We start from the raw sequence: 9,035 nt of genomic DNA, 5'->3' as shown, positions 1-9,035 counted from the left end.
GCCGTTGAGCAGCCTGTGATGCAAAACGGGGAACGTGAGAAAGTTTCCTAAGGAAGGATGTTCCTTGATGTTTGATCTTGATTTTCAAGCCTAATCAACAAAAAAGGAGATTTAATCCTTGAAACAGATAGAAGCTACCAAGCAAGCTCAAAGTGATGTCCAGGTGATAGACAAATTTCTTGTCGGTGGAATTTCCTTGTTAAGGTCAACGGCACGACATGCTTCAGTGATGTTAGACAAACAGTTCAGAATTTACCGGCCACAAGGACATTTGGCAGAACTCCCAAGATAAGGAAGACATTAATAAAGACAACTCAGCAACTGTGTTGAATCAGCTTCAGCTGGGTAGAAGGTACTTCTGGCAGACCACTGACCAAGCTGCCCCCTGACTCAAGAGAAAGACTGGGCATGTGGAATAATTAGCATGAGAAAGTAAGAGAATCATTAACCAACAGAGGATAAAATAATAATTATTAAGAGAATTATGTAACCTGAAGCCAATGAGCATTAATGTGTTTTTTTGCTAAAATGTATAAATACTAAAGAGTTACGATAGTTGGTATGCTTGATTCATGGAATGCCACCCCGCACCTAGGCTTGTGCAACTCTGAAATAAATAATCCTTGTCTCCCTCAAGTCTGTAATTATTGGCTTATTGCACACTGGGTAACAAATCTGATTTTTGTGGTCAACACTTACACTGGCCCTGCTGTAGCCTGGATGTGTGGTGGCTGTGTTGGAAGAATTCCCCATGGCCCCAGGCCCTGCTCACTCCTTCCCGACTGTTGGAGGTGCAGCAGGCTGTGAAGAAGCACACACAATTGGCATTTATAGAAGCATTTCTGGCATGGTACACACTTCACCTTACTAAAAATTTGATGGAGAGCAGTATGTACTGTGTGGAGACTGAAGACCTTTATGTATAGTTCCAGTTGTCATTGACACTAATATTTTTGTGTCTAGCAAAACAGTCACTGAGTCAGCATTACATATCTGTGTGGGGGAAATACATCATTGGTGAGAAAACTCAGATTTGTGAAAAGTGCTGCCTCAGTGCTCTGGTCTGTGACAGAGTAATTGTCCCTTATGCCTTGTTTTGCAAACACGAGTGTTTTGTAACCAGCTGTGACAGCATAGTATAGTGTTACTAACTGGACCATAATAATATTCAGATCCGTGCTAATACGGTGTTGTGGAGTGTGGCTATATAGACTGAAAATTTTCAGGCAATGAAAAATTCCTTCAGGCATTTCAGTCCTGCTCCTTTCAGGACTGATAGCATATCTTGGAGATGCTTTGCACCTGGGTTTCCAGTAAAAAACTATTAGTAGGTTTATACCGAGCACACAGTATTGAATATGCAGAGTTTGACTTGCTCAAGACGCATTTTTCCTGAGCAAAGTGAAGCAGAGATTAAACTTATTTGGCTGTCTGTTCATATTATGTCTGGTGCACAGATCAAATACGCACAGAGGCAAGAGGTTTGCAACTGACCTCTGTTTACAGATGGTAGCTTTACAACTAAATTTACAACAAAAAGCATAAATTCCTGGCGGGTTTGCCCCCCAGCCGGTACTGTGGTGCAAATATAACCACAGATTCATTTTTTATGTGTTTCATCCAACATATTTATGTGTCCAGAGAGAAAGAAAGCATTAACCAAATGGTGCATACCTACTGGGAGAGTAGCACCAGGAGCCTGGCTACACCAAGAGCCTCAAATTGCCCTTTTTCACCCCCACTCTCACCTCCTCTGCATGTTGATCCTGGAGCTCAGCATAGAGGCCCTTGGTCCTTGCCTGAGCTGCACTGGAGTTACTCCTGCTTTCGTGTTGCATGCTGCTCTTGCTGATATATTGACCAGACTGTGGCCTGGGCATGAACTTGAGTCATCACCTTGCCACTGTCTGCAGTCACTGGGCTGCAGGTCAGGTTACTCTGCAGGGAGGACACAATCCCTGCCTGTGTTGTGATTGTGCTTGGCTTCCAGCTTGTCCTCTCTCACGGTCCACCTGTGCCCTGGCTGCTCTGTGTCAAGTAGAGTGAAATACCTGATACTCTGGGTGTGCTTCAGGGAACTGGAGATCTCCATTCAGGTCCCTACTTCTTAACTTAAAAGGTAAAGAATTGCTCCAGAAACCAAAGTGCCACTCTTTGTAAATTGATTAAAGCAGTGCTTATACTGCATGTGAAACAGAGATGCAAAGGATTCCAAACAGAAAAGACAGGCTCAAATAATAATAGCTAAAAATAAGTACAGGCTTGTGGTAGCAGTGACTTGCAAATCCTTACATTTTCAAATTTGGCTAAATCCCTCCTAAAATCTCCTCTAATGAATAGAGTTGGTAAATTAGAATATCACTAGCATGTTCATCACACATTCATATTGTCAGCTTAATAAGGAAAATAATTAATTATGAGATATACTTAAAAGATGTTGTTACTGGCTTTTACTTAATTTTCAAACTCATCTGTTGCTTTCTGAAAGTCATTTGTGGGGCTGTCTGCCAGGTGTGTCTTCCCTTTGAGTGAATGTATTTTCTTTTCTAGTCCTAATTTTATTGTTATTTGAAACTATCCCACCACTCCGTTCTCCTTAACTGAATTTGAGTGGGCAGATTATAAACCTCATCCCAACTGCTCAAAATCAGATCACATATCAGAACCTTAATTAAATTAATCCTGAATTTTTAAAGAAGTTGGGCAAGATTTCAAGCAAGTTCAAGTTAGTTTTATTCATGTCACTCTTAGAAAAAATCATATGTAAAAATCAATGTAAAAATATAAAGCCACATTAAAAACATACAAAGTATCATTGCCAGTTTGATGATTGTCAATGTACTTCTTTGTGCATCTCAATCAAACTGCTGGGAAATACCTGGCACAGCTGCAGAAGTGTTGGCTAAGTTTCTGAGCCTTTTCCCATGTCAGAGTCTTTTTATTTATTTATTTATATTTTTTGTTTTTCCAATTTTAATTTCTGTTGAATGCCTCATTGCCTCCCCAGGACTCAGCTGGGCATGTGTGGGATCATGCACATAGTTAGTTACTAAAATAATTTTTTAATGATTAATTTTTAAACAGGTGAGATTAGCCTGTCAATAAAATCTGAGCAGTTAGGAGTAACCATGTGCTGAAGATGGATTTGGGTAGCACAGTAAAAGCAAGGAGCAGGCTTATAATACCGCTGGTTTCTAGTTAGATCTTCAATTCTGTTATTTTCATGGTAAATGCAGCCCCCGCCCGCCTTGTGGCCACCCGGTGGCGTCACTGCCCCCAGCGCAGCGCCGGCGGGACAGCGAGGGGACATTCCCACCCAGGGACACTGCACAGGAGGGGGCATCCCGCCCCTACAGTCACTACTCGAGCAGTAACAGGCTTTGGGGTAGGATTACACCGGTACGCCAAGCAACGCGCGGCTGATGTGTAAGCTAGTACAGTGACTTCACAGCACTCTACAGTGCCTGGACTAATGATGCACGTGAGGCGGCTTTTTGACTGCCCCGGAAAACCCGGTGCAATACAGCTAAAATGTTTTGGCTAGCAGCTCCTCCGTGTAATAGTTAACTTCAAATAAATTTAAAATAGAACAGAACATAATGAATGTTTTTTTCATTGCTTCTCGATCGTTCATATACTTCCTAATTCAACTTGAAAGTGAAGGGACTGAAGAAGTAGTAGTGGATAATATATGGCTGAATTTTTAGACCCAAGAGGTACTGCTTACTGATTTAAGTAATGCATTAATTATAAATAAGAACTTGAACCAGTGTTGGTTGAATTCTGAGACCTAGATTTTTAACGTTAAATATTAATAAATCCTCCTTTTCCTCCACCTTTATCTCCCTCCCGCTTCCTAACAGAGCTGCATTTTGTTGTTTTTTGTTTTCTTTGGCTACAGACATCTGCTCGTGCAAGGCACAGTACATCTATGATGTGTAAACATTTTTAATGTAGTTTCTTGCTCAGAAGCATAAATAATTCTGCTAGCAACTTGTAAATATACTCCCATCTAGAATGAAAAGTGCTTCTGTTGAAAAATACCTAGAAATTATGACTTAACTGCATAGGATTATAATATTTTATTATGATAAAACATTAAAAAAATTCTTATGTGCAACCTGTTGTTTAACATCATAATAGTCTTGACAGATTACAGAATAAAACTTCCCATCCAATTTTTGTTAATTCCCCAGCCTACTGAAAACTGTATTAACACATATTTAGATATTACAAACAAATCAACTCAGTTCTAAATGCTCAAGATGATGCAGTATTTACAGTTACAATGCACATTTTAAATATTTAATCCAAGTAACGTTAAAGGACCACTGTCAAACTCTTAGATTAAAATTTGGTAAGTCTTAACAAAAATAATCAGAGACAGTTCTTTCAACTTAAGATCATTTAAGTATTGTTTATCTAGTAGTAAATTTCTTATAATACAAAAAATAATTTCATGACCCTCAAAAACTACTTTCATTTGGATTATAGCAGCAGTTTACTAACAAACTCCACTTTGGATTATGTGCAGGTAAAGCTCACTTCTGAGCTAGCAAATTATCCCCTATATTTTGGTACAGAAGTCAAAGTTTTGGTTATGTACTTAATGGACTTAAGCATAGCTTAATAGGGCATTTTGACAGTGATATGGCCATTTAAGGATCTTAGCTGACAGAGACATTGAGCACAGATTTAAACACAAATTAGGTAAGATGCAGGTTATCTTTCCTTTTGAACTGACTGTGAGTCTTCTCTTAGGAGCTCAGGCTTTACAATACAGTAAAAATCTGGCTAGAGAGATTCTAATACTGCATCAAATAAACAAACTGATAGTGGTGTAACACAAAATGCCAATTCAAAGTGATCTTACTCTCCTAGTGAACATTTGCAAAACTTTTAGCAAGTTGACATCCGTATCGGCAGGCTTTGTGACAGGACTTCTTGGGTCTGCCTTAAAGCACAGGGCTCCCACAGTCTTCACAAAAACATTGCTTAAAAAGCATGACTATTACTGGTTTTACACCACTGTCAATTTATTTGCAGGAATTCAATTACTGTTGGGAAAGCTGTGACACCATGGCATCCTCTGGATAACTGGTGTAAGGTTTAGTGGTATGTATACCTTCAGCCTGCTTCCCAGGCTGTTTTTGTGTTTCTTCCTCTGCCAACTGAGGCCAAGATGAAAACCTCTTGGTTTTATGACGTAAGTCTACCCACTGAACACTCCTCACATCATACACTGATGTACATGGACTTCTCAAAAAAAAAAAAAAAAGAGAGACTGTAAGCTGAGTGGTAACAGGTCTTTCAAGCGCTGCATCTCTGCATGTATCCTGCCCACTCACAATTTTGCTTCAGCTTGGAGATAGGCACTTCTAACAAGAACTAGGCACATTTTAACCAATCAGTACAAATCCTGGTGAAAAATATATTCACAGTAAAGACAGGAGTGCAGTGATCTATGGAATGGAAAAAGCCCTACATAAGATACTCGCTTTCATCATTTTTAGACAGAGATGCTTTTTATTTTGCAATCGTTTGGTTTTTTTTCCCACAAGAATTTGCCTCTATTCAGAAGGCTATTCAACTTCCTCTCCCTCATGTCTTAGAGCCCAAACCTTTGGCTCCCTTTCTATTGGCTATGATGGGGGCAAAACCTTCTGCATAAAGTGAAAGCCAAACAAGAAAAGCTAAACTGCACTAAAATTTGTGAGAAACATTTGCAGTCTTTTTAGGAACATATATATATATGTCTATGCACAAAAATAAATTCAGACAGTGTCCTTTTAAAAAAGTTAAATATATACAAACTGTTAGAATAATTACACAAACTCTAACCATTTCAACAGCTTTTAAATATCACACATTCAATTTTCATAAGCAAGTTACAATGCTATTTAGCATTTCTCAGTGTATTCAACACTTTTTTGGAACAAACTCAATGCAACACACTTTACATTTCTGAACAACCATGTGCAGCACGTACTTCAGACGCAAACAGTAAACAATGTGAGTTACATTCACTTTGCGGTAACAAGTGTACTGGCTGCTTAATGCAGGACCTTCACTATGGTAAGTTCATATTAAAGCCTCAATCCCTCCCCTAACACAGATCATTAATAACCAAGTTACAATACAGTCACATAAAAATACCCATAAGCATAAACAAATGCTTTAAGCTTGTCACAGTCCACTTCTCTCAATTTTCCAGAACAACATACTCTATAAATATTTTTATAAGCTTATCAGAAAAAAATAAACACACCAAGGAAAAGCTCAATCCACTTTGTAGAGGGTAGTCTAACACATTAATTCACTAGTTCACAATTTCTCTAATTCCTAACTCACATGCCTACAAGCAAAACAGTTCCCTAGCCAATGGTGAGAGTGCTCCCGCTTCCTCCCTCTCTCCTGGTGCAGTGGTTCCTTGCACCACACCAGGAAATATGAAAGCCTCAACAGTCCATCTGCACCAAAAGCTTTTGTGATAAACTGATGTATCTGTGACTTCCAGCTTGAAAGTCTGGTCTATTGAACTTCCATGTGTTAGTGTATTCTAAAGAAACTGCCAGACAAGTACTTTGCAACCGTAAGGCTTCAGGTGATGAGAGGTGCAGCAGAAACCACGCTCACAGGTGGCAATGGCTGCAGAATTCTCTCTTTCTGCCCACTTAGTCCTGCATAGGTGTTGCTCCTGCTTTGACCTAATGGCACTGCTCCTAGCACACACTAGGTCTTAGCAAGAGCTCTGCTAGGTCAAAACCTGAGCAGGAGTTGATGAATAATCACAAGTCTAGTACTACATCAACAAGGTTTCAGGCATTAATGTAAAACCTCTCATTTTAGCATATCCATCTGTCAGAGTTGTAACAAAAATAAAACATTATATTTCAATCGCAATACACGTGCAAACACGCCCTGAAAAAGTAGAAAGAAAAACCGTTGCTTTGGCTAAAGCTTCTTGTTTGAGAGTTTTTATAAAAACATGAATAAAGTAGGAAAAACCAGGGAGAATTTCTGAAGCTCACCTGTATCAATTTGCCATCTTTTTCCTAACGCATACTGCTTTTGCTTGTTATTGATGCTTTCACAATCCATTTGGTTTTACAGCAGGTGACAGATCACACAAAACTGACTATCACTGAGAAGTGATTCTTGAATTTGTAACACGAAGTGCTATGCTTGCAATGGATCTCATGGCACAGGTAGAAATCTTGTGACAAACTCCAGCTTGGGAAATGTAGTTGGAAGCTAACCGATACAGCCTTTCTGCCCCAAATATGTTAAAGTGCCCAGGTAGTACCTTCTCCACAAGACCTCTGTCTACTAACTCCATCAGGCGCTGGCAGCTTGCAACGTAGTCACTGATTCTGCTGTAGGGAAGCCAGTCGATCATAGATCCATCATACACCACATCTCCACTGAACAAAATCTTCCTGTCCTTGTCATGTAAGCAAATACTTCCTCGTGAATGACCAGGCATATGCATGACAGTGAGCTGTCGATCTCCGAGGCTGATCACATCCCCTGCAAACAGATTTGTTACAGGAAAACTTATGTATTTGTCATGTATTTTTAAATGACACAAAGAGAACTACCTACTCATACGCAGAGAGTTTATACATACTATGTATTGCAACAGTGGGAGTGGGGCATTTATTTTCTTGGTGACTGCCAAAGAGATGTCTGACATATATATGTAACAAAAAAGTATTTTCCAATGACACTAACAGTTAACACAGGCTTGGGTTGTATTAATGGAATATATTCACATGTGAAAAGCAACACAGTAGAGAAAATACAAGAGGAAACAAATATAACACATCTAAGCTGGTTGTCCTTTGAAAGTTTACAAAGAATGTATTTCACAATTTATTATAATTTACTCGTATTTAATTCATCTAGAACTGCACTGCTGTTACTCCTAAAAGGCAAAAGGCCAAAACATAAATTGCTGGAGGAGAACCAAGACAGGCTTCCACACACTTTCTTCATCTCATTCAACAAGACATAAAAATAAAACCTTCTTACCATTAGGTCATTTTTTTGCCAGTTTAAATGTGAATGCCTTTTAACTGCACCAGCCACTGAACTGATACTTGTGTCTCATGTCTCAGTTAATGTCTTAGAAACTCTGATGCTACTCTGGCAGCCAAAGTACTTGCTCTTTTACAAAAGGGGTTTTTTTTTTTAAATAATCCCTCCTTTTAGAGGAAAAAACCAACTTAAACTTCTGTTGATTTACTATAGTTAAATATTTGTCACATCAGTTCTTTAGTGAAGCCTTCAGTAAATTCAGTTCTGCTTTTCCAAGCACTTATGTGGGATAGCCTAATAAAACCAAGAAGAGAGGAAGTATCATGCCAAAGGTGTCACCTGTCTGACAGCCACCTTTTAACTTCTGCTGAACTGTATTGTAAAGTTTAGGTGTTTTGTTACCAAAAACCCTAGTCACTGTCTCCTGTGAGAGACTAAATGACTTCTTTTTTATCTGCAACAAGCCACTTCTGTAAATGCTACATCAGTAACAAGTGATTTTTACGTAAGTCAGGTAAAATTCAGTAAATGTATTCACATAAAATTCACGTAAATTCTGTAAAACAGAAACAGTATTCTCGGTACGTATTTCAGGAATTGTTCTGTTAATTCCACTTCTGTGTCTTGACAGCTTATAAATAATACGGGTGCTACAACATAACCTGCAGACATACCATCTGAAGCCTAAGGATAAACCTGGGGTGCTCAATTAAGTCACTTAAATCACTGCTGAGTGATTCTCATTCTAGAGGGAAAAAAAGACTCTGCCGCCAAATACTTTCAGAACTGGGAGAAACGGTTTAACCCACTACGCATCTTTTTGGTCCCATGCTGACTGCCGGTGGTCTGTAGGTTCACAGGAGTGACAAAATTAATCGGTTTAATTACTTCATACGAGGAGCCGAGTAAAGCAGGAGGCGCTCAGCGGCAAAGGAGCCGCCCCAGAGTACCCAAAACACCGTGCCCCGCGCCCCGCCGCGGCTCGCACCCCGCGC

The sequence above is a fragment of the Corvus brachyrhynchos genome, unplaced genomic scaffold (genome assembly GCF_000691975.1).
Source record: "Corvus brachyrhynchos isolate BGI_N302 unplaced genomic scaffold, ASM69197v1 scaffold213, whole genome shotgun sequence".
Lineage (NCBI taxonomy): Eukaryota > Metazoa > Chordata > Aves > Passeriformes > Corvidae > Corvus > Corvus brachyrhynchos.
This window is presented reverse-complemented; position numbering follows the sequence as displayed.